The 19648-nt window shown below is 39.8% G+C and overlaps 1 protein-coding gene across 1 annotated transcript in view; it reads left to right on the forward strand.

The window, feature by feature from the left end:
- The first annotated feature begins 497 nt into the window (after positions 1-497).
- The window catches only part of LOC121963002 (E3 ubiquitin-protein ligase Midline-1-like), a 68322-nt gene continuing 49171 nt past the window's right edge, over positions 498-19648 (forward strand). The window contains exon 1 of the mRNA XM_042513358.1: positions 498-557. The gene's annotated coding sequence lies outside the window, so the exon portion shown is untranslated. The remainder of the gene's footprint in view (positions 558-19648) is intronic.

Here is a 19648-nt window from a genome sequence, read left to right on the forward strand (position 1 = left end):
GACTCATGCCTTTCCACCAGAGACAAGATTTTTTGTTTTTAGGATGAGGTTCCAGGAAGGTGTGACAGACAAGCCAAGATGCTGGATATCGTCTCCTGCCTCACCATCCATCTGCTCTGGATCAAACTCACAGAAGGGTCCAAAAAAGCTCAATGTTCCACGTAATATAGTTGTTTCCCAACCGCTGGACAAAGCACTTGCAGCGCTGGTTTCCTAGGTCCGCTTCACGCTTGCCTGAGCCTGAACACATGACAAGTAAAACCCGAAGGCACGGGTTGGGGGGGAGGTGAGGGGGAGCTGAAGAGGAGGAGGAGGGGAGATGCAAGAAAAGATCCTAAGTGTTTTGATTTGCGAGTACGCCGGGTGTGTGGATGCATCAATCTGCGTCCTCTCTCACCTTTTCTTTTCCATCTCTTTAACTCTCTCTCTTCCCTCCTGACTTTCTCTACCTCTCTCTTCCTCTCTCTCCTCAAGGTTACTCACTATTGTTTTCTCAGCCTGGAATCACTGCACGCTTCTCTTCTTTTCTGTCGGAGGACCATGTGAGGCTCTTGAATGTAAGTGCCTCCTTTGTTGCTTAATTCACTTTCATTGGGACCATTCCTTTAGACGCAATAGGTTTAGGGTCTTTTTTTCTTCTTCTTCCTCATAGCACATGCACAATGGGATGTCGTATGTCGGAGGGGGTGGAGTGGGTCGGGATGAGGTGGGGTGGGGGTTGTTTAGGGGGCTTGATTGCTCCATGTGGTCCAAAGCGTGGGAGTTGAGTGCACGTGTCTGCTACTGTCATTGTGTCGGTGCAGCTTTTGCACAGCTTTGTCTTGAGTTTTAAACTTGATTTGCTGCATGAGTTAATTGACTCTGCATTTTTCTTGGGAACCATGACTTCAACTTGCTTCATAATACATCTGCAAAATATTTAATTTAACTGTAGGTAAATGGAGAGATGTTGCAAAACCATACATTTTTTTTTTATATGGAAAGAATGCAACATTAATTCTTATGTGAAATAATAAAATAACTGTAAATCAGGGATTTAATGGCAATATTACTGTTACTTAATAGTGGTTATACATACTTTTAAGTTTTATTTGTTATTAGTTTTTATTAGTATTCATTGGGTACCTATTATATAGTCAAGGTGTGTCAGTATTTTACAGCTGCTTAGTCTGACTAGCTGTAATTGAGGATTAACTGTTCTCAGTGGCGCTTCTAGGTGTTTGGGGGGCGGTATGTGTGCGTGTGTGGCCACCCTTATACAGGCCCCCCCTGGGAAAAAAATTGGAGGCCAACTTTTTTTTTACTTTTTTTTTTTTTTTTAGAGGCTAGGGCGTGCTTATTTTATGGCGCTTATTAGCAACCGACATCCATTGGTGCCAATATCAGCATAGCTCTGCAGAAAGGGAGCTAAATAATGCTCTAAAGTAAGGCTACATTTTGACCAGAGGACAAATGGCATGGTCATTTTTAAAAGGGTCCCATGACCTCCCACCTCAAGATATCTGAATAAAAATGGGTTCTATGGGTACCCATAAGTCCCCCAACCCTACCTCTAACCCTAACATCAGTTTACCCCCTCAAATTAAAGCTTTACATTTATTTTTTTTTTAAAGGAAAAGACAACAAGCCAATGACCAATGAATCATCTAACATGCATGTTAACTGCAGCGGTATTAGTCTATACAAATTAGCATATTTTTCAGTGGCCCGATCTGACCACCCCTATGAAAAATTCCTGAGGGCACCTCTTTCTGTTCTGTGTTGCATGTTAACTTTATAGAATGCCATGTTTATGTTTACCACTAGCTTGTTAGCTGTACCCTGCAAGTACCCAGAGGGTTTTTGTTTATTTATACTGACATATTATCCAGTTTATTCTGTGTTATCCGTGTACATGAGCCAAAGGACAAATTGCTTGTTTGGGACTCATGTCAGTACTATGGGAGCCAATGTTCCACATTTTAACTGGATAAATCATGAAGCTAAATCTTCTGCTTGTCAGTATAATAGGCCTCATCCGTTGGCTTTGTTTATCTCTGTGGTGACCTCAGAGTGAATTATGAGGATGCATCTTTTGGTCAAAAATAAAACAAGATCAATTCTAAGTCTTGAAGTCTGGAAAATTGATCAAAGTCTACTAGCTTTTTTTCCATGAGCTGTCAAAAGTTGCCAATGGTAAATAATGTCAGCAATTATTTAAATGCACAAGCACATTCCAAACTTCTGCAAGAACAACAACTTTGACTGACATAGGGGTCGGTTTCTCGTTATATTCTAATATATTGATGTTTATCATGGAATTATTCAGTTCTGCTTCTGTTCTGAGACGCCTCCAAACTGTAGATTCTTCATTGAAGTTCCTCCCCTGCTTTGTACCGCTGGCTTTTAATGTATGCAAATATTTACTCACTCTCTGCAAAGATTAAAAAGTTCACTTCAATTTCACATGATAAGTAGTTTAAACTCCTTCAGGTCTGAATGAATTTCTGTGAGGTACCGCCATTAAACACTCTCCCATGCTTCACTGCAAAGCAAATGTGTCTGAAGTGAATTACAACTGACATGGTCAATGAATAATACAAATAGTGTATACACTCTGTTATCAATTATAGACAACTTAACTAAGCTGCATGCTGGGCATAGAGGTTTATGGAAAACGTGTGTTCACCCACACTTCCATTTAGCAGGTTATATTTGTGATTGCCTGCTTTAAATGTCACTTCTTTTTTGGACTGTTGCAATGTTTTCGACAAAGTGTTTGGTTTGTTAAAGGCCGGTGCACAGCTCTAAATATTGAATCATGATGTAAAATGCATTTAGCAGCTGTCAGTGGGATTCCTCTATGGCTGATTGAGCAGCATGAATCTTCAACTAACTTGAGTGAAAGCAAAAACAAACCTTTGATGTTTTTGCTGCAGACTTGTTTAATAGAAATGTCACTTTCCCCAATAAACTTGGAAAAACAACTTTGTCGTTTAAATGGATGATAATTCTTATGTCACCTTAATTTGAAATGTGATTTTTTCAAGCCAGATTAAAAAAAGGTGAGTGTTTTAAAGAATGACCCACAGAAAACTTGACTCACTTAAGAGGTTATTACATGACAATCACAATATGAGTTTTTTGAGAAACTGTAGTTCTTTATTCATAAGGCTTGAGGCACTTCAAGAGATGCTTATCTTTTGTAGATTAGGTTTTCATGAGTCCTGGTAGTGCGTTGACCTTTTGCTTCAAGATGGATGAAATGCTCCATTATTCACTTCTAGGCGAGCCAACAGAACCGTTTTAGGTAGCCATTACAGCTGCGGTCATGGACGTATTTGCAGTTCATAACATCCCCAGTCCCTCCCTCTCCCCATTATGGATTCCACACACTCCATCCCCTTATCAGTGCTGACATGTTGAGAGAGGGAGGTGCTGCTGAATGCAGCAGGATGTGACAGTTGCGTACCTGGAGCTACTGGCGCTGAACTAAAATGAAGTGAAACAGTGTGTGTGGGGGGAGGTTTTGGAGACGTGACACTAACCCGGAGCATAGATGTGAGTTGCCAGCTTGTCACAGTGAGCAGTAAAGGTGTTGGACAAAGCCAAAGATGGCTGGATAGTGAATTAAAAGCATGTGTTTTTGTGTAATTTAAGGTAAACATCTTCAAAATCCTTGTATTTTGGTCCCAGGAGACCAGAATCAAACAATACACTCATTGCTGTTTTTACCTCTTACAGGAAAAAAGACTACATGCAATCTCTTTGTTATAAAAAGGGCCAGTTGATTTGCATAGTAGAATATTACTTCACACGTTTAAAGATCCCTTTTGAAGTCTTGACTATCTGTAGTATGCCCAGATTATTTGCAGTTTTAACACCCTCTTTGCCATATTTGGAGCCCAGCAGGGTCTCGAGCTAGGAGGCCTTGGCATCAGCGACTGCCAATGTGTCCAATCTTTTTCATGCCCAGCCAAACCCCCCACATTCCAGCTATAAAATCCCATCTCTCTGCTGAGGACCCAAGAGCTTGGCACTCGTGTTTCTGCTCCCCAGCAGCCTAACTCTGGCTCCCCGCCGCCTCCTTGTCTTCCACCAAAGCTCAAGAAAATGCATTTGAATAGAGAGAAAGGACAGTCGGGGGAGTCTTTGGAGAGAAGTAGGGGGAGTTTTAAATGCAAGTTGAGGAATTTTATTTGCAATGACCCCTTTCATCCACCCTCCGGGTACCGGACTGTATGAATGAGCTGGTTTGTTCTCAGGGTGACCAAACATGGCACTTGAATGTTTATCTGCACAATGACAAAGCTTGAGAGAGCCAAAGACACTTGGTGATGAGATGGACCGTGAACTAGTCAAGTGCCCTGCTCTGTTCCGCCTGTGCTAAACACACAGCTTTGGCTCCGCTGCAGCTTTGGCTGTTCTGACAATCCAACTTCTCTCAATACGTTATATGCTTGTGCCAGCCACTACAGGACAATAGTGGAGTCTTATTATTGTTAAATGTGCTGGGAACCTTTTACAAAAAAACACTACAGCTACAAGAACTCCCACTCAGAATGACAATAGTCTTGAATCCGACCGGATACAATATGATATTTCAGAGGTTGCTCTCCTGATCAGCCCTTAGAAATTGAATGCAACTTGGTTCCACTAAGAGGAAGCTTTTTAAACTATTTTTGCAACAATGTTAATGCAATAGTCAAACAAAATTCCAATTCATGTAGGTACTCTTAAGACCTGCCAATTGATAAACTGTGGCATTGACAAGGGTCAGCATTAAAACATACTCCCAAGAACAGGAAATCATCATCAATAGGTATTTTCACAGTTTTGTTTATGGTCAAAACAGGCCAACAGAGTCTCACAGAAAAAACTTAGATGTGCATGACCTCTTAACATGTTGCATGCCGGTGGTCACCAATGTCTTAAAATTGCATGCTGGAAACTGGCTTGGGAAATAGAGACTTGGGTAAGTTTAGAGAACAAAAAAATACTTTTTTGAAGTTGAGGAAGAGATTGTGGTTTCACTTTAAACAAACAAAATAAAAACATTGATATATTTTTAATAATAACTTTATATTAAAATCAAAATTTTGCAAAATATATATTTTTATAATTCCTATAATTTCTCAAAATGCACAAATAACATTTAAAAGTGAGATTTTTTTAATCCATAAAATGTAATAGGCTACTATATAAATGTAATATTTTAATATTTTGAGAAACGTTCTTTTTCTCTTTCATTCTTAGTTTTTTATGTTTTCCCTTCTCTCAAGATAAACAAAATGGAATATCTTCTTGTGAAAAATTTATTTGGGAGGTCACCAGTATTTTTTTTACCAGCATGTCCCTGGGCCGGAAAAGTATCATTGAGTGATTATTGGCATGAGTAAATGCAGCATTGATTAGTGCCCACGTGAGTTCATTTACCAATACCAAGTGATCTGACACGATTGTTGAACTGAAATCTGTGTGGTGAGGATTTGGCTTGTTGCAGCATGGGCATTTAGTCTTCCCTGTGATGACTGAGACTATGAACACAGGAGCTGGTTTGCATATAGTGCAGATGGTAAGAAAACGATAGACGGTGGATTTGTCTCTTTCTTTCTTATATTGTTTTGCAGAGGTATCTTGTTTTGCTAAATCAGATTTGTTGTCCACAATGCAGCATCATCTGGGGAAAAACAGGGTTTCCTCTGCACCGTTGGCAGTGAGTTTACTGTGTTCTTGATCTTAGATTAACTTAATGATGTGGTGACAAACTGGCTCAGTTTGCTAAAACATTAGGTGAACCTTATAACTCATCATGAAGTTAAGCATATAGTTTTTCTATTTAAGCAGGCTTTTAGACAGAAACCAGTCCTACACTGAAGCAATGAAAGGAGGTGTTTTAGTGGGGGCATGTTGTTTGTCGTACTGATGAGACATAAAGTACAATCCAGGAAGGCTGATTTGAGCAGGAGGTCTATGAGTTTAAATCGGACGCCAAAACACCACACAGTATCTGCAATGCTATGAGACAGGATTTCACAACTCTGCAAAGTAATCACAGTGGCTGGGTAGAGTAGAAATACAGAGTTCATGTTACAAAGTAATCTACCAGGAATGTGCACTTGCATTTGTTGCCATAACACTACACTGCATTAAAGTGGACTGTCTGTCCAGGTAAAATTAATCAGTGTAATATAATGTCTTCTCCTTTTATTTCTGTATTTATTTATTGCATGAATATTAAGTGATAAAATTCAATGCGTCACTTTTTACTGAATTATGTCAACTGTTTCAAAATAGGGTACATAGGCATTACCAATCCATTTAACAGAGACAGCTTCCACCACAGGAAAGCACATTCATTTTCTGTCTCCATGGCTCTTTCGTTGTTTGAGTTTACTACAGAAGAACAGCAAGTTTCGCTGTGCATCTTGTTGGCTTGTTTTTGGCAGTTCCGAACAAACAACACTGAGAGAAAACGACTTCCTTTTTTCCAACATTATCTCAACGTGCACACAGCAGCAGCCATAGGTAGCCAGCTGGAAGCAGATGGGTTACCGTGAGGCAAAGTATCATGGGAGTGAAGTAACAATTTGAGCCAACTTTTCTGCATTGCTTTGTTATAACCTTGTGCATCAGCACCCCTGTGGAGCTAAGTCAACCATCCCAGTCAAAAGATTGAGTGAATTTATTTTTTTTTCCCCTAGTGCTGTTGTCTGTCTGAACATGGCTCAACAGTATATTCACATCAGACGCGAGACTTCTGCAGCACCAAAGTGCTTCTACTCCATCGTCTTCACAGCAGCATTATTCCTTTCACTAGAGTTTTAATGTCACTATCTGTAGAGTATGTCATTGACAGAAAAAAATATAAATATATATAATACAACTATTTATTCTTAACTCAACACTTCCGTTTCTGTTTTAATCAACAGCTTAGTGTTCGCGTTTCTGTGGACAGAATGCCTTGTTAACACAGGGCTTTAAATATTATTTATGATGTACAACTGAGTATTCACTTCTTTTGTCTTTATTATCTAAAATAAATATAGATTACTTTAATAATTAAATGAAAATTATATAAACAGCAACTTTGGTATGTCAGTAAAGTTTTGTGTATATACAGATTACAGATATATTACAGATTTTTGTTGGGAAACAATTGCAGGTGAATCCAGTGGAACTCTGTTGAACATATATTTAGAATAAACTGAAAATCATGAAAAAACAGATGTTTTCACTTTTTTGGCTGCCGGGCCAGTGAACAAGGAACCAGTAAAACACTGATCTCCTGGACAAGCAGGAAAAAAAGTGTTGCACTGGCCACTGGACAAGACAATACAAGAATGCATTGTCAGTAGTGTCCAGAGTATTGCCATCAAAGGAACGACATAGATTTGACTGACTGATCATTTGTATAGCTGTTTGAGTCGACAAAACCTGGTCAGAAGAGAATACAAAAGAAAAGACCTCCTGAATACCAAAATAAGGTAATTCAGATGAGATCATTCTCAACGACATAATAGCTGACACTATTTGTCTCATCTAGTTCACAAAGTCAGTGCCTGTGCGGCTTAGTATGCCATTGATTAAAGCTGCAGCTCGGTGTGCATACAGCTGCCTGCATTAATTGGCTCTTTGATTAGCTGAAGCTCAGAGTCAATGTCTGGCCTACAAGCACAAGTGGATCGATGTGTCCTCGTGCAGAATTCATAAACTGGGAGAGCAGTGTCAGGAGAGCAGTTGCCACAGCTCTAAGAGACGAGTTCAACATATCAAAATGTAGCTGCAAACAAGCACTTTTATCCCTGCATCATGATATTACATCATGCTCCCCCTGTGTGATCTCAAGAAAAGATGCAGCCTAATTAAAGGGGGCAAGATTTCCAGGTGCAGCGTTGTGATTTGTAACCAAAATTTCAAAGCATACCAGTGTCCTGTAATTCATTAAAACTATATTTTGGTAGGACGACAAAAGTTTGAGCTGTGCTTCACCCTGTTCTGCTCTACTGGGAGAAAATAAAAATATGATCTGACTGAAACATCAACGGGATAAGAAATGAGGACTAGCAAGCTAAGGCATGGTGACAAAGTGAAGAAGTAACGTGCAACCTCTCCCAGCATGCCACCAATAAATCCCCAGTAATCCAAAAAGTCTGGTTGCGTTTGCAGTCAAAAACACAATCTTAGTCAGCACGTACCAAGATGACCAACACAGTAATGACAGCAAAAGATTATATCGTTCCAACACATATCCAAAGCGGATGCTTGTAAAAGACAAAGTAGACGAGTCAGCCTTTATGAGCGGTTATAAAAAAACAATTGGTTTTGCGTGCCGTCAGAACAAAGCACAGTGCTCTGATAGATGTTTACTGGAGATTTGATCACTTTTGGTCCACATAAGTCTTGAGGGAAAACCACTGCAGGAATGTGACCAGTCACCAGGATCACAGTCACTTGGAAACCACACTCTTTTGGAAAATTGAACCCAAATTCAGTGCTCAAGGAAAGGTCTAGTGTAGCATCACTAACTATGTCACATTGGCCAAATTGAGGCACGACCTTCTGCAGTTAATCAATAGAAAAAGGATGGAGAAAATAATTCTGACTTTAAAGTTACTATGCAGATTAAGGCATCAGTTTATCATCTGTGAATCACCAGAGAGATTTAATCTCGCCTCTGTATATCACCAAGATTTGAGTTTTCCTTGCAGGTGAGGTGTTCCAGTGTGGGACAAGCTTAGGACAACAACTGTGCTACTTGCTTAATACTTATTTCTTCTATTATGACAAGGTTTGCTAGTTAAAAAATCTGTAATAAAAACTTTGTTGGGTGCCTATTCAAACCTTGAAAGTTCAGAGAGGCTTAGAACATTATGATGAAAGTACATGATGGCCATTTCCTTGCTTAATTATGTCTCATAAATTGTTGGAGAAATTTTCGGGTTCATACCAATTGTTACACAGATTTGTTGCAAAATGTAAGCATTTCTGACCACTTGAGAAAAAAACTTAAAAAAGTCAAATCCTTTCAAAATATACATGAACACACCAAGACCTTGAGGAACATCATAGAAAAATCAATTTGGTGTCAAAAAGTTTTGACATTTGGAGATGTCTGTGAGAGCTGCATTTTTTAGCGATTGGATGGCGAGCACTTATGTTCTTGAAACTGTTGAGAAAACCCCTCTTTTTCAGTACACCTATGAAAACCATACATCCTGTGAATGCCTAAGGTCTTGAATTTGTTATTGAAAGTTTCATGAGGCCCTGATAATCCTAGAGGTCACGATAGGTCATTTTATACAGTGAGTTCAAGTTAAAAAAAAAAAAAGTCTCACAACAATGCATTAGCTACTATGAGGACTGACATCATCACACATGAATACAATAGGAATCCACAAGAGTCCCTGCTTTCCACTCATACTAAATTTATGCAATTTCAAGACTGTTCAGGGACCCCAGTATGCAGAAATATCCATACTCAATAGGCAAAAATAACACACTTGTCCTACATGAAAACAACTGCATCATATTTTTGTTTATTTTTTTTATTTTTTGTCAAAAACTGCATGGGAGTGGAAAAGTCGGCATGTCTGCAAAGGTGACACTGTTGGTGGGTACCCACAGAGCCCATTTCGATTCAGATATCTTGAGGTGAGAGGTTAAAGGACCCCTGTAAAAATGGTCACCAGTTATTTCCCCGTGCCAAAATTTAGCCTAACTTCAGAACATTATTCAACCTTCCCAACAAGCTTATATGACATAATGGGTACCAATGGATTCCCTGAAGATCCTGGTCCCACACTTAATTAGAAGTTTAGTGTGATACCGGATCTTCAATAAGCTTTGAAGCTTATTCAGTCAGCTGCACCCTCTGAAAGTACATTTTGTGGAATCTTTGTTCAGTGTTGGCCTCTTCATGATCTACAGTATCTACAACTTGACGTGTGATAAATTGGAGGCTATGCTCTTTTGCAAGGAAGGGTCAAATCTTGAATGAAACTACGAGATTCTCTCTTTATAGCAACATTGTTAAGAAGAGAATCCTTTGTGCAAACAGATAAGTGTGCGCTGAGATGTATGAAGCTGTGCATTCCAAGAGAGAGTAATGCAATATCACTAATGCTCTTATAGATTGCCTTGTTTGTTTTGGAGGGCAGTAACTAAACGCACACACATACACAAACACACACACAGACAGTCCCACAGTGTCTCTTTCTGAGCTTTGGAAAAGTGCTGTGGGTGGTTTATTGATTGAACCTCTGAGGTCAGTGTGTGTGTATTGTGTGTGTGTGTGTGTGTGTGTGTGTAAGTGTGAGAGAGAGAGAGAGAGAGAGAGAGAGAGAGAGAGACTGGCCCTGTGTGTCTACGGCTGGCACTATTTATCTGTGCTGATGTTAGAAGAATAGAGACAAGGTGTTGGCCTCGCCTGAGGGGACAGCTCAAGCTCGATAGAGAAACAAGACATGTAGGGAGGGCAGGCAACCATGTTGGAAGCAAATGTCAGTCGCTTTAAGAAGCTTTGTCCCCTGGGATACACCTCTGAGGGCCAGCAAATCTACCTGACTGCCTGTCTAAATACTGCATTAGAAGTGGCATAGATATTTCTATCTCCCTCTTGAACCTCTTTCTTTCTTTATTCTATTTGTGAGCAAGCAACAACATGCAGGAGTTAAAATGCAAACCCTGCTCTCTGGTGTCGTCATCCCACGCTTGTATGGGACAGACACTCAACACAAATATAAAGGCAACACTTGTTTTGCTCCCACATTTTATTATGCCTACCATACACTAGATGTGAGAGGTGAAAGATGTGACTTAAGTTTTAAAGTCTTTTCAAAGTCTTCTAAAGACAATATGGGTTTTAATCACACAAAAAAGATTTTGCAGACTGGATGGTTTGCAGGGTCACTATTTGCAAGTTGACAACTAAATTCCTTTTGAGATTATTTCACATCCTGCTCCTGTCGGAAAATCTTACGCCAATCTCCCTTTCGGGAAATATGACATATTAACAATTCCTCAAGTGCAAAAACACATAACTTGAGAAGTTCAAGAAAAGGTGTTGTTTGGCAACAGCATTCATCAGCATCAATATAATCCATAAACTGTATTTGCCTACAAACTTTACATTTTGTTTTTTGTTGCCCCAACTCAACTTTGTTGGTTAGCTGCACTATTTTAGTGGAAGGAGAGCACTGGAATGAGAGGTCAGCTGTCTCAAATTTTGGACTTCTTCCTACCATAGGAGTTGGTTGGTGGATCAGATACATGCTGTATTAAAGACAGACTCTTGTTGTTGTGACTGGCTACAAGCGAAACCCAAGAAAGTGTAATTTTTCCTAGATCTGGGAACAGAAAAAATCAAATGCAGGCATCTTTTAACTGAAAAAAAATATTCAACACTACTTGGTATGGGTTAATCTATCATTTTAACCCATGAAAAATAGGAGCAAAACACTAAGTGTTGGGTTTACATTCTATTTTGTGTAAAATGAGCACTTCTTATACTATAAATGTTGACAGCAACCATAATCCACACTGAAAACCAAAGGAATGTCCAATCAAAACATAAATGGCAAAACTAATTATATGCAAAAGCAATTTCTAGGAGACATGGTTGCATGCGCGCAATACAAATAGCCATGAAGACTCATTGCTTTGCTATTGCATCAATCATCAGAAGGTGCAATGGTGTGCCCTACTTCTGTCCTTCAAACACTAAGATAAAAGGGTATAAGTAAAAAAAAAAACAACATTCAGCTTATCTTTCAAGAAAGATTGACTATATATATATGCACCAGCTAATCTTGATATTAACAAACAAATATTAATGAGGAGTAACCATTTCTGTCATTGGGAGAGTGATCACAGGTTCCAGTCTTGGGATTTGATTTGTAAAAGTGAAACAAACTCTGTATTTACATTTGGAACTCAGTTGCCTTTAAGAAGCTTAAAACCTACTAAAATATACGATAATTATTATCGCACCTGGACCCAAAAGATTAATAATTAAAACCATTAATGATCCAACTGAGACCATCATTTACTCCATTTATCATTCATGGCTGTCCTTTACTGTAGTAACACTGCCGTTGCACTGCACCGAGCCCCCTACCCACCTTCATACAAAATGCATGTCCTTTGATTAATGCTCCAGCTTTCGATTCCTCTCCCTGACGGTGTACTCTATCTCATATTCGTCTGCAACCCAAGGCAACATTTGATTCTATTAATGACACAGCTTTTATACTCACTATAAGCAAGTGAGATGTTGCTACTTTTGGTGTGTATGAGTGTTTTCCCCCTTCCTGTCACAGGTGATGGCAGGCCCATAAATCTGAATATTTTCTTACTGCCAGCTGGTCTGTACTACATTAACCATTGCATTACATTAAGCACACACACACACAGACACAGACACACACACACACACACACACACACAGTGCACACACAGAGCTGCACTACACTGCGGGGACGAGAGCATGGGAGGTCGGGGAGCCTGACTTTCACTTATAACTTATTCATGCTTCACACCGGCATTCGACACACTTGGGAAAAGTCTTTTTTTTTCACTGCAGGGGGGTCCATCTAAAGCAGCGGTATATGACTTTAAAATAACAACTTGCTCCTCAAACATTGTCACATAGCATTTTCTATTACCTCCTTCAGGGCCCCAAATGATAGAGTTGAACTGCCCAAACTGTGGTGCTGTATTATCAATGCATTTCTGTTCCCGCAGTAGGAATCTGTGTCCCAGCTGGAGCAGTTTCAGGCTCGGCTGATTGAATCATTGGCACTGGATTGCAGAGATTCATCCAGAAAGGTCACAAGTGCGTGATGTAACTTCCAGTCTGCCCATTAGAATATTTCATGGCCTTGTAATTTATGGCTTGAGCTCCACTTTAGCTTTTATTCTACTTAAAGCTCTTCAATATTAAGACTGTGATTATACTGGAAGGCGATGTTTGCTCACCAGCCAATGATGTTTGCCGCACTTTATGAATTGAGCCTGTGCTGACCTCCATTTAATGCTTAATGACTTATACACATTCCAGGGACAAATGGTGCGGTGATTGGGTGCAGAATACAAGCAGAGCATTGTGGAGAAGTGTTTTCATGCACTAATTGGAAGGTTTCACATTCAACACAATTAGGACTTCAGTTTGGAAAGCTGTGTGTTATGTGACTACTTCACAGGAGAACATGCAAACAACATCCTAATCTTCCTCTCAGCCGTGAACTTCACATGTATTTTAAATTAGATTTGCTTTAACCCAACTCAAAGTAGTGGGCAGTGAAGACAAATTTTCTGTGCCTCATCACACCCTTATTTTACTAAATACAAACAGGCAGCTATACTGCACTTTACCATGTATGAGAATTTTAATATATAATGTAGTGATGCCTGAAATAGCACATCAGCTTGCAGGCAAACTCTAGCTGTGGGACATGGACCACCTGAGAGCCAGCTGATGTTACCTAGGGGGTGCATGATATCCAGTGACTTATAACCAAGATGCAACCCCTGGGGTTGAAAAATGAAGGAAACGAGGAAGTGCAAAAACCTGCAGTTCCTCTAATGACCACTTGATGCCGACTCCAAGAGCGAGTCAATCCTCATAGATTGCCATGTTATAAATGCCCAACTTTACAACACAAATAAACATGTTTACAATCTGGCACAACACCTCAGCAAGTCCCATCCAATAAATGATAAAAATGAGGATGAAGACCATGAAATGCAACTGAAAGCTCAAGTAAAGCTAGCAGGCTCTCATCTTAGATTGAGTGAATTGTCTTCAAATTAAATTATCCTCACTTCTTTACCCCTCTCAACCTAAGAAAATATTATGAGTTTTATTACAAGCTCTCTTGACACTGGCTCTTGTTTTTTGTTTGTTTGTTTAGATGACTTAAATGCTAATGTGGGCATGCACTTTCTCGTAGATTTTCATGATTTTGAGTCAGTTTTCTTTGGGATTATGTCGTTGTGTCATGGTGTGCCAGCTGGTGTTGGTTTGGGTTGAGGGCGAGCAGTGAGGACGTGACTCCTTTCGTGACAGTTTGAGGACACATTGGGCCCAGTGACAGCTAATGATGATGCTGCCTGACACCCATACTTATGCGTGTGTTTATTTGTGTGTGTGTTGGTCCATCTGTGTCTGTTTATGTTTAACTGTATCTATGTGTGCATTTGTGTGCACAGTTTGTGTGTGTGCTGTTGGGCATTTATGTGGCTGTGTGCTTGTCTGTGTATGGACCTATTTGCATTAGCGCTGATGATGTTGCAGTGAATTTCTTCAGCATGACAGAGGATGACCTTGAGCTGTTGCTGCTAGTGAATGTGTCAGATTCAGGCAATGGATCTAGGTGCATGTGAGTGTGTGCATGCATAATGAACCAAAGTTACTACTAGATGCTCTCAATTTGATCTAAAATCTGACAACGTATGCCCTTTCTTCCTTTATCATCCTGGACAATGTTTTTATCACATCCACTTGGATGTCAAAAGGAGGCAGCAGGGTAAAGATGTTCACAACTACTGTTGATTCACAGTGTATTATTACTCACTCTGACCTTAGTTGTGTCATGTTCCTTATTACATATTCACAAATAGCAGTGAATCAAAATGTTTCTGTTGATCGCCTGACCCATCTGATGCTGTAACTCACAATGACATTCTAAGTTATGTGCACAATGCTTCATGTCCTTTTTTCCTGTGTTTTCTTGAATCACCTGAGAGGATGTTTGTCAGATTGTACAGCTCACATACTCAGATGGACCTGGCTGCCCACACACACTGCAGATTCTTTGTCCTCAGTCTGTTGATTCACCTAATTAATATGTGATTGCCAGTGATGAGGAAAAGTCTACTCACAGTACATATTCAAACGGTCTGTTCACCCAAACTACAAGAAACAAGTCAAGGTCAAAACTTATTTAAGTACAGTATATGGCTGGACTGTATATGGTCAATGTGCTGAATTGTGGTCAAATTTTTACAGGCGCAGTCATGGTTTTGCTCACAACAAATCGCTGCAAGCATTCTTCGATTTAATGTGATGCATGATTGGCCCACTACGGCAACAGGTACAGTCTGTGGTGTGATGAAGTCAAGCACCAAATATTTGACAGTTGGAATCTCAACATGCCAAGATGCAACCAAATGTTCTAAAGTATGACATACTTTAGAAAATAAACTATTTGTGACATGTTATAGGAGTCACAAGACGCTGTTTACTAATTGGCTGCAGGTATTCTTTGGCTGCACTTTGTTGTACAAGCTTGAAGCTGCTGCCAAAGTGGCCGCCAAAGCTCTCCATAGCCATTGCATGGCAACTTGCTGCAGGCTGCACTTCACCACTGCTCTGTATTTCAGGTGTTACTGTTAATTCATTCTCAGCTCAAAAAGCCAACACCTCTCTGCTCTGAGTGCTTCCACAGTGCCTCACTCTCACAATCTTGACCACACACTTGCTACGCCCACACATGCTAATTTTATAACATGCATCAAATAATGTCAACACCCTACAAATAAAGGTTAGGACTGCCATTTGAAACACAAATGCAGGAGAATATAGATTCATGGAGAAAGAAACAGTGGCACCAAACACTAAGTAATGATGCAGTGTGTAAAAAGGTAAGAAAAAAATAAGAAGTGATGCAGTAATGTGTGACCATAGACAATGGAGAAGGTGATAAAGAGTTTGCTGAGCAGCACACCTGTAAATGACACCAAACCACAGCATAGTTTTTATTACATGGCTATTTTAGTACAAATATTTACCCACCGGTGTGGCAGATAGCCTTCTAGGATTAACACACCAAACAGAAAATGTACTGCATTTGGCGCTTTGCAGGTGATAATCACGCTCTGAGTACCATGGTTAGTCATATGGAAAGAGCAGCAGGCATTAGCAAAACTCCAACTAAACTGTCAAGTTGTGTAACTTCATCACTCAATCAGCCGGTGACAGACTTTTGCATTTATAGGGCTGGCCCACACTTTGCTGCTGTCCAGCCAAAAAATTTACCAAGAGTTGTATCTATAGTCATCCAAATTGTTCCTTTGTTCTTCTCTTTTTTTCTCTTGATATGCGAGTACTGCACGCCAAAAATATCCATTTCAGAGGAAACAGTGCAGCTACATTGAGTGTTTATCACCTCGACTTCTTTATCTGGTGCTCGCCCCACCCCTCTCCTCCCATATCTCTTAATCTGTCTGTCTTGCTCACCCTCCCTCTCTACTCCTCTCTTAAAATCTGTTTTCGAGGCCTTCTTTTTCGTTTCCCTGATTAGATCAGTTTATTCACTGATGTCACTTGACTGAGATAGATAGCTTGCAGAGTCTACACCAGAATCTCCTCAACAAAAACACGAAATGCTTTGAATACAACGCAGCTTTCTTACTTTCCATCCCTCCTAATCCCAAACTGTGCTTCAAAAAAGCTGCTGTGTCTCTGCTCGGCTGGTACCAGCTGTACGCCTTCGCCTCGCTGATTGAAGCCAGTGCTTTACAGCCAACATGTGAACTCATTTAGAAGGCCAGAGGTCAGTTTGAGGGGAAATGTGTTTGGCATTTTCTAAAGGGCTCTTCGCTGTGACTACCTAGATGTTTCAAAAAGGTCACAAACACAATTTCTTTAGGGGCCGAGGTGAGACATGACTGCACTTGGAAGCAAATGTATACAGAACAGCTCCCATGAGTCATGCAGTATGAATGCATATCTAAAGCACTGTCTAAGATAACGATCAGTGACTGGGGAGGTTTTAAGACACTGTATATCTAAGCTATAAAGATGCCTCTGGAAGATAATATGCTGATGGAGCTCATGGATGTGTTTAAAATATGTGGGTGTTCACATCAAAGCATGCTGACTTTGCATTGTTGGATAACCTACAGAATGTGTCTTTTTGTATTTTCTTTACCTTGGTTGACTGAGACCCATTTAAAGATAGTGGTGGTGTTGTCGTCACTTGTCTATCTGTACATATGTGTGCTGTAAATCCTGCAAATCCCAGACTCCCCACAGCGTCGGTGCCCTCTGCAAAGGTCTTGGTCGTAACCTTGTCATGCTTTATCCCCGTAATGGTCTCACCCCGAGAAAGGAGACAGACCTCGCTGCATTCCGTTCATTCCTGGTTGTTAAAAAATAAGACCTCACTAAACTCAGTGGCGGCCAGCTTTCCTAAATTCAGTGAGTTGTCATGGGGAGGCTGGAAATGGAAGGCAAGAGAGATTTTTTTTTTTTTTTGTGTGGTACCTTTCACAAAGAACCAACTAACATGAAGCAAATGATAAACAATAGAGTTTAAAGATGTTTTACTTTCCATAGCTTAGCTTTTATGTCACAGCTTCTTTAATCTTCTTTTTGTTTGATTTCTTTGGTGCCATTAAACGTGACAGAAAAAAACTCGCTAAAACCATGATAATGAAAATGAATGCATTAGATACACAAAAAAACTCACAAGATAGTCTCTTAGGAGCAAAACACAACTGAAGAACTGAAACAAAACCTAATGTAAAAGTTCAATAGTTTCAAAACATTCTTGGGTTTATAAGCAGAACAAAAAATGGAACCTTTCTGAATGTTAAAAAAAAAAGTACTCATAAGGTTTATCTCGTGTTGACTTTTCTTTTGGCTTCACTTTTTCAATGTATATTATAAAACAGTTTCAAGTGTACCAAGTTTCTTCCATTTAGTCCACCCACTGTATAGTGGGTGCTATATTTTTGCTATATTTTTACACAAATAAAAAAAATTAACTACATGTCCACTGTACCTTGCAAACTCGGATTCTGAACTCAATACTCTCTGTCTCTACTTGCACAATGTTTTTTGTGTGCAATCGAAACATCACCAGGGGCAAGACGAGTACATATAGTTCAAGGTAACAAACCCAACTTTGCAGTATCGAGGTAGAGGACGCTTGACAAAGCTTTAGCGACTGTGTCTGCTGAGAGACTCGATTGAATGAATAGGCCTTGTATCTGTGTGCTTTCATTCTGATGAGTGCTTTTGGATGACCTCCAAGAGGAAGAATAACTGAAGATCTGCTAATGCAAGGACTATGCAATATATCTAAACTGTGGCATCAATGAAAAAAACAGAAGTTGGGCATCTGTCTTCCAAAACTGTCTCTCTGCTGGTAAAACTTTGATTAAAAAACTAAAATGACTTTTTGAAAGGGGGTACCCAGAGCTCCGCACACTGCAACTTAGACTGTGTTTTGTACATGTGGATGTGCTTTCTATTAGATGCAGTGCCATCAGGGCTACCTCTCTTTTTCGACTGAAATGCTGACTTAATGAACATTTGCATATTAAGTTTTTATCCAGTATTAGAATAAAGTTGTGAAGAAAATTGTTCGACACGCATAACTCCTCGGTGACGAAAAAATCGCAAACATGAGAAAGTTCTTGATGAACTGAAATGATAAGGGGCCACACTGAACAACAATATAATGACATCAAATACCCGTTGACAAACTCACATAACTCATGCAGTATAATCCAAGTATAATTTACCCAACGACACGTTCAGTACTTCGCAAATGGACAGCCTTTTCTGACAGGGAACTGAATGTAAAGTAAACCTTACTATGCTCTCTTCAGAGCTAGACCCCATCAAAAAAAAAAAAAAAAAAGAATTTTATCCCACTAAACACAGGATCTGCTGGTCTCCTGCTGCCTCAATCGGTTAGTAAGTTTGTGTTATTGTGTAACTTTAAAGGGTTAAAGATGACCAAAGTCACACAATAACACAAAGTAGCTAACTGAGGCGGCTGTAGACGAGCTGCCCCCAGTTTAAAACTACTGTTTTTGTCTGTTTTGGGAGTATGGCTGAGAAGAGAGCAAAGATAAGTTTCATTCTGTTCCCCATCTGAGAGAGCTCAATTCTTTCATACCTTCTGGGCATACAACTGGCGAATGACACTTGGATTACATTTCATGATTTGTGGGAGACTTTGTAAATGGATGTTTTGATACAGTCTTGATGTCGTTAAACGCTGCCAGCTATGACTTCAATTCATTAAGAATTTTCTCAGTTTTTGGATTCTTCATTCAAGGTGGAGGCTTCCTCCACTGATTCAATGAAACACAGGGTGAGTAACCGTTAAACAATCAGACATTTGGAGGGTGAAGTAATGCTTTAAGGCAACAACAGTAAAGCTTGTTGGATTGTGTAACAGTGTCTCCTCTGTCCTCCTCCCTCATCTTTCAAACATCACAATTGTGGGGACTGCATTCAACAGTTTTTGTAACTTTCCAAAACCAAGGACCCAACATGAAAAAGTCTTCACGAATGGCTTTTCATTCCAACTTTGAACTCAGAGCAGGCATAACCTCTCTACTAATGTGACAAGGCTACACATCATAGCAACTACTTTGTGCCTTTATAGTTTGACTTGTTACTTAAAGATAGAGTCCTTTTTGTCTTTCTCAAACTCCCTATGTAATTGGTATTCTGTGAGTCTGAAAATGGTGAGTCACTTTCTTTAAAAGTATGACCTTTAGAGATACTTTCCGATTTGACAACTCAAATCATATTCATTCTTAAGAAAAAAATATTAAAAATCTGCATTGAGGTCAATGCACTAACTGTGTGTGCTGCCTACATTTTCCCTCTTGCTGTGCTGAGGGAGCAGCATGTCTTGGGGGA

Source organism: Plectropomus leopardus, chromosome 24 (assembly GCF_008729295.1).
Source record: "Plectropomus leopardus isolate mb chromosome 24, YSFRI_Pleo_2.0, whole genome shotgun sequence".
Classification (NCBI taxonomy): domain Eukaryota; kingdom Metazoa; phylum Chordata; class Actinopteri; order Perciformes; family Serranidae; genus Plectropomus; species Plectropomus leopardus.